Source organism: Peromyscus eremicus, chromosome 15, assembly GCF_949786415.1.
Source record: "Peromyscus eremicus chromosome 15, PerEre_H2_v1, whole genome shotgun sequence".
Taxonomy (NCBI): domain Eukaryota; kingdom Metazoa; phylum Chordata; class Mammalia; order Rodentia; family Cricetidae; genus Peromyscus; species Peromyscus eremicus.
In genome coordinates this window covers 2,795,356-2,801,692 of record NC_081431.1, presented here as the reverse complement: position 1 = coordinate 2,801,692, position 6,337 = coordinate 2,795,356, and positions in this window count along the sequence as shown.

Sequence of the window (6,337 nt, the reverse complement as noted above, 5' to 3'; positions counted from 1 at the left end):
GGCCCAGATGATCCAACATCCAGAATGGTTTAAGGGCAACTGGCTCAGACGATACAGCCTCATGGACTATTCCATAATTCTAAAATTTTCTTTGTTTCCCCATAAGATACAGCACCCCCTTCCAGCAGGAAGTAGTAAGAGAAGCTACGCCCAAATTCCCAAATTATATGTAATTTTACTTTGTTAAGGTTAAACCTTCCTTTTTGGAAAAAAAAAAAGGGGGAAGTGCTGTGGGATGTATGGCAAATGTGTTACTGATTAATCAATAAAACACTGATTGGCCGTTGGCTAGGCAGGAAGTGTAGGCGGGGCAAGGAGGAGAATAAAGCTGGGAAGTGGAAGGCTGAGTAAGCGAGACACTGCCAGCCGCCACGATGAGAAACAGCTTGTGAAGATGCCGGTAAGCCACGAGTCATGTGGCAAGGTATAGATTAATAGAAATGGATTAATTTAAACTGTAAGAACAGTTAGCAAGAAGCCTGCCACGGCCATACAGTTTGAAAGCAATATAAGTCTCTGTGTTTACTTGGTTGGGTCTGAGGCTGTGGGACTGGCAGGTGATAGAGATTTGTCCTGACTGTGGGCCAGGCAGGAAAACTCTAGCTACAACAGCCTTTGAAGTAAAACGAACCGGAAGCAAAACAGAACAGTGGCCAGCTCCATATTTCCTTTCCACTTTGATATATGGAAGTTTGTGCTCAGACAAAAAGAAAAAGGTGGCTTAAAATATGAAGAAATAAAGTGCATTTATTGGGTCTGTTGACAAGGACCAGAGAGGGAAGAGTTGGGTAAATGAAGTAAGATAGGTGACATAGTGTTTATAGCTGGATACTGCAAATGTGTTCATCAATAATAATAACCCAATGCCTGGGGCACACCTGGGACCACATGCTTCCTTGAATCCTTTATCTTCTACCTAGTGCTACCTAAATTTTCCACATCTTCAACCACTTACCTTTCCAGGCTTTCTTTATTGGAAAAGTAAAAAAGTGAAAGGCACAGTATAAATTTTAATCTATCTGTACCTGCTGTGGGATGGTCTGTATGGCAAATGTGTTGCTGATTAGGCAGGAAGTATAGGTGGGACAAGGAGGAGAATAAAACTGGGAAGTGGAAGGCTGAGTCAGAGAGACACTGCCAGCTGCCACAATGACAAACAGCATGTGAAAATGCCAGTAAGCCACAAGCCACGTGGCAAGGTATAGATTTATAGAAATGGATTAATTTAAGCTGTAAGAACAGTTAGCTAGAAGCCTGTCATGGCCATACAGTTTGTAACCAATATAAGTCTCTGTGTTTACTTGGTCGGGTCTGAGCGGCTGTGGGACTGGCAGGTGATAGAGATTTGTCCTGACTGTGGGCCAGGCAGGAAAACTAGCAACATGTACCAATGACACTGAGCTAATATTTTGGTGTTTGCTTGCCCTATGTCCACTGCCTGAGTGTGTGGTCTCCATTAACGCTCACAGCAGCCTGCCAGAGCAAGTACTGCTATCAGTCCATCTTCATGCCTCAGAAAAATGAGGTGGAAGGAAGCCACTAACTTGCTAAATCACATGAGTAGAAGAATGTTGTAGGCTAACGGAAGCCATCCCCCTTCCATGTGACTGGGTTGGTGAAAAGCTCATGACTTCGCCCCAGTTGGCTGAATCACGGCTTCTCTAGTCCCCAACTGGATGGAGTCTTTGCTTGGCCAATCCCTTCAGCACTCACTGTTTCTAGGCCTGGCCCGGCAGGAGGTAGACCTCATGGTCACCTTTGGCTTTGTCAGGCTTACAACAACCTCCCATTTAAAAAAAGTAAAATGTTATTACTTCCTGGGGGGCTACTATACGCTCATTTCCATGTCACATTATCCTATGGGATGAGTCCTCACTGAGAGGTAAAAGATTGGACCAGAAAATGAAACAACTTACCCAGAGTCTCACAGCTGGTGAAGAGCAAGCTCTTGGGGTTAGGGTCTCTCTGGATGGGGTGAGCACTTGTGAACAAAGCCAGTTCCACCTTTCCTCTTTAGGTTCACCTAGTCTTTGTTTTGTACCAGTGATGCTGGGAGACCATGGCATACAATCTCACCAACTCCATGCCTGCCACCCTGCCCTACAACTGGAGGTTAAGCATCATTCAAAGGCAGGAAGCTCAAAGAACCAGCAGTTCATCACTGGATTTATCATCTATTGCACAGCAGAACCAACTCCCTACCTAGACATCTAAAGTCTTCTATTGACCTACCAGTCTGGGCAATTGATGCCCCACTGAGAGCAAGTGCTCAGACTCCTCCTGCTGCTCCTCCTCCCAGTCTAAAGATGTACTCACACAATAAAGTCTAGCCCCCACCAACCACTATCTAGATTCCTCTGGGATAACGGGTGATGCATGAATTTGCCTGCAAAGGCCGGAAAATGTCATAATTCAAGCGGTGTGGAAGGCAAGCTGCCTCAGATTCTTGAGATAACTGAAATTGACCCATAACTCACCAGCCACTGTGGGAAATCCTATCACTTTGCACACTTCACCTCCATAGCCAGAAATCAAATCAAGAGACATGGTCAGAATGCTAATTTGGAACCTCAGACGCAATGCCGTCTCTAATGACTCTTGGCAAAAGATACTCATTAGCGATCTCAGCTCATCTAAATTAAAACATGAAACCTAGAGATTAAGCATAGAAATTTCAATTTCTCAGCCCCATACAACCATGGAAAACTCACACCATGGGAATACAGCTGCTCCTTGGGGCTTTGCTACATTTGTAAATATTTCAACAAGATCCATGCAAAGGGAAGCCAGGGAAAGGAGTGAATAGACCCATCAGGTCCCAACTGTACCTGTGGACCATCAAAGTGAGCAGCAGTTCTTCATGGCCAATATAAACCATCCTGTTAGGGAAGATCATCTCTCCACCAATGGCCAGGGTCATCTCTTCTATGACACAAAGCTCAGATTCTAAAGACACAGCAGGCTGCTGGCAGTGGCCCTGCTATTCAAAGTGCACAGGAAGATGGTACAGCCAGGCTCATGTTAGGTGTGTAAAGTGCTGTGCTAATGACAGACTCATCATTGGTTCTAAACCTCACTCAATAACTGTTTCCAGAAGATCAGGAGAATCACTCAATAACCTCCAGGAGAAGCCTCTCTCATCTGCCATGGCCCAGGAGAACATGTGCACCACCAGCTTTCCCCTCTGTTCTTGACTAAATTCTTCTTAGGCTCAGGAAGAGGGAGCCATTCCCGGTCTGCAGCAACACCCAATATGCAGCCCAGAAACATCAGTGTAAAGCTGGATACTAGACATCACAGCTTCACGACTTGCCTTCCCTTCACAGACCATACACTCAGAAACGTAACCAGTGCTGGAGAGAGAACTCAGCAGGGAAAGCTGCCACCCAGCACCCACAGAACAAAGCTGGGTGTGGTCATATACGTCTGCAACCCTAGTGCAGGGGAAGCAGAGGCAGGCAGATCCTCAGAGCTTGCTGGCCAGCCAGTCTAGCCAAACAGTAACTTCCAGGTTCAGTGAGAGACTGTCTCAGAAGATAGGATGGAGTTGAGAAAGACATCCAACATTTACCTCTGACCTCCACATGAAAGAACATAAATGTACATATACACACACATGCACTACACAGACACACAGATGTACATATTCACTCACATGCATTACACAGACACACAGATGCACACACACATGCAATACACAGACACATAGATGTACATATGCACTCACATGCATTACACAGACACACAGATGCACATATGCACTCACATGCATTACACAGACACACAGATGCACACACACATACACTACACAGACATACAATGTACATATGCACTCACATGCATTACACAGACACACAGATGTACACACACACATGCACTACATAGACACACAATGTACATATGCACTCATATGCGTTACACAGACACACAGATGCACACACACACATACACTACACAGACACACAGATGCACACACACACATACACTACACAGACACACAAATGTACATATGCACTCACATGCACTACACACACAGATGCACACACACATGCACTACACAGATACACACATACACTACACAAACACACATATATACTAGACATCCATGCACACTCACACACAACACTGAAAAACCTCCCTGTGAGGAAGGAATAGTCTGCAAATGACACAAAGATAATCAGCATTTTAATTCTTTTTTTTCCAGTCAAAAGCCTCCCTGAGCTTTCCCCTGGGCACAATGGCTTAGAGGCTCGCCTGGATTCTGAAACTCAGCTGTTTAACCTGAAAAGGCCACCTTCTACAAAGACACAAGCCCTTCTACGTGTAAGTAGCAAGCTGGAAAGACACTTAAAAATGTGGAGGGACTGGGTGTGGTGATGCACACTGGTAACCCTGGCACTCGGGAGGCTGATTCCACAATCTCAAAACCAGCCGAGGCTACACAGCAACATCTTGTCTCAAAAACAAAACAAAACAAAACAAACCGAAACAGGGCTAGGCAGGTAGCTCTGCACGTAAGAGAACTTGTTGCTCTGCAGAGGACTCAGGTTCAGTTCCCAGAACCACATCATGCAGTTCACAAACACCAGAAACTAGTTCCAACTCCTTAGTCACCTGCATGCACACAGGGCACACAAACTCACGACGGCATGCATATGCACGTAGACATTTGCTTTCATCAATAAATCTAAAAAAGCAAGGAACCTTCTAGTCTTGCATGCTGCAGACGCTAGGGTGGGAGCCTGCGTCAGTCCTAGAGGAGAATCTATTTCTTTTTCCTTCAAGTGCTCTTGTACACGCCTTTCAATCCTCCCTCTCCAAGAGCTCCCACTTCGGAGCCTCCACAGTGTAACGGTCTGTTCCTGACTGCGACAATGGTGGACACAGGCTATCTATCTCTGTAGTTCACATAAGTTGAGGATCTTTCCTGGGCAAAAATAAGTTACATAAAGGGGTTGGAGCGATGGCTCATCAGTTAAGAGTGTATACTGCTCTTCAATAGGACACAAATTCGGTTCCTACTGCTCACACCAGATGGGTCAAACTACCTGGAACTCCAGGCCCAGTGCATGTAATATTAGGTATCTTCTGGCCTCCAAGGGCACCTGCACTCATGTACACATAACTATTCACAGATACACACACACACACACACACACACACACACACACTTAAAAATGTAAAAAAAAAAATCTTTTTAAAAAATTGATTATAGAAAACAAAAACAGACAATCTGTTTCACTGCATGAAACACAGCCACCTTGTGGTAATCAGTGAGTTAGTAACTATGGACAAAGAAACTGCCCTGGTCACCATGGTGACCACTCCAGCTGACCCTGCAGAAGACCCCAGGAAAACATCCTTCCCAAGTACACAGATGGTCACAACAGATAGGCAGAGAAGCCATGCAGGGCTCCCACCAGATGCTTGTGACATATTCCCAAATCATCCCTGGTCGCCACCACTGACTGAGGAAGCAACCTGACAGCTTCCAGTGAGGTTCATCTCAACAAAAACTATCCAGCCTTGAAAAGAGCCCCTTTGCCTGCATTCCTGGTCTTGCCACTCAAAAGGCCAGCCTGGGGCCTAATAAAATGACAAAGGAAGTGCCAGGGAGCTGCTTAACAGCCCTTCTGTAACTACAGGAAACTCCCAACCCCACAAAGCAAGATGGGACACAACTAAAATGTGCACAGAGAAGCCCAGGTCACTCTGCATGTGCCTACATGACTATGGAGGGGCAACACTGCATGCTGCCTGTGTCCTGCAGAAGAGCAGCATGGAGCATGCATGTCACCTGCATCCTGCAGAAGAGCAGCATGGGGCATGCATGCCACTTGCATCCTGCAGAAAAGCAGCATGGGGCATGCATGCCACCTGCATCCTGCAGAAGAGCAGCATGGGGCACGGTAACACTCACTGAGTTCTCCTGCTACTTCTGTCTTGGGTCTACAGCGATGAGTGAGGCAGAGCAGTAACTCTGAGCAGGGCCAGAACAAGAAAGAGGCCATCGAGGGAACCAAAGCCCAAGTTCTAAGTAGGCACTGACTCCCCTGCTGAGCCATTGCCCACCCTGAGCCTCTTCCACTGGGTCTGCAATTGCAGCAGCAATCCTAACCCTTATTACACACTGGACACATTCAGAAAAACACAGGTGCAAACAAATCCTTCTGGAAAACAGTCGTCAAAAATGATAAGGGACTTGGGGATGTTTAGGAACAAAATTCCTGGGCCAATCATAAGTTCTGGGGACAAAAAAAAAATCAGTAACAGTGAAAGAACTCAGAGAAAACCTCAGTCTATCGCACAAAACCTTGCCCAGGAACAATACCAAGTT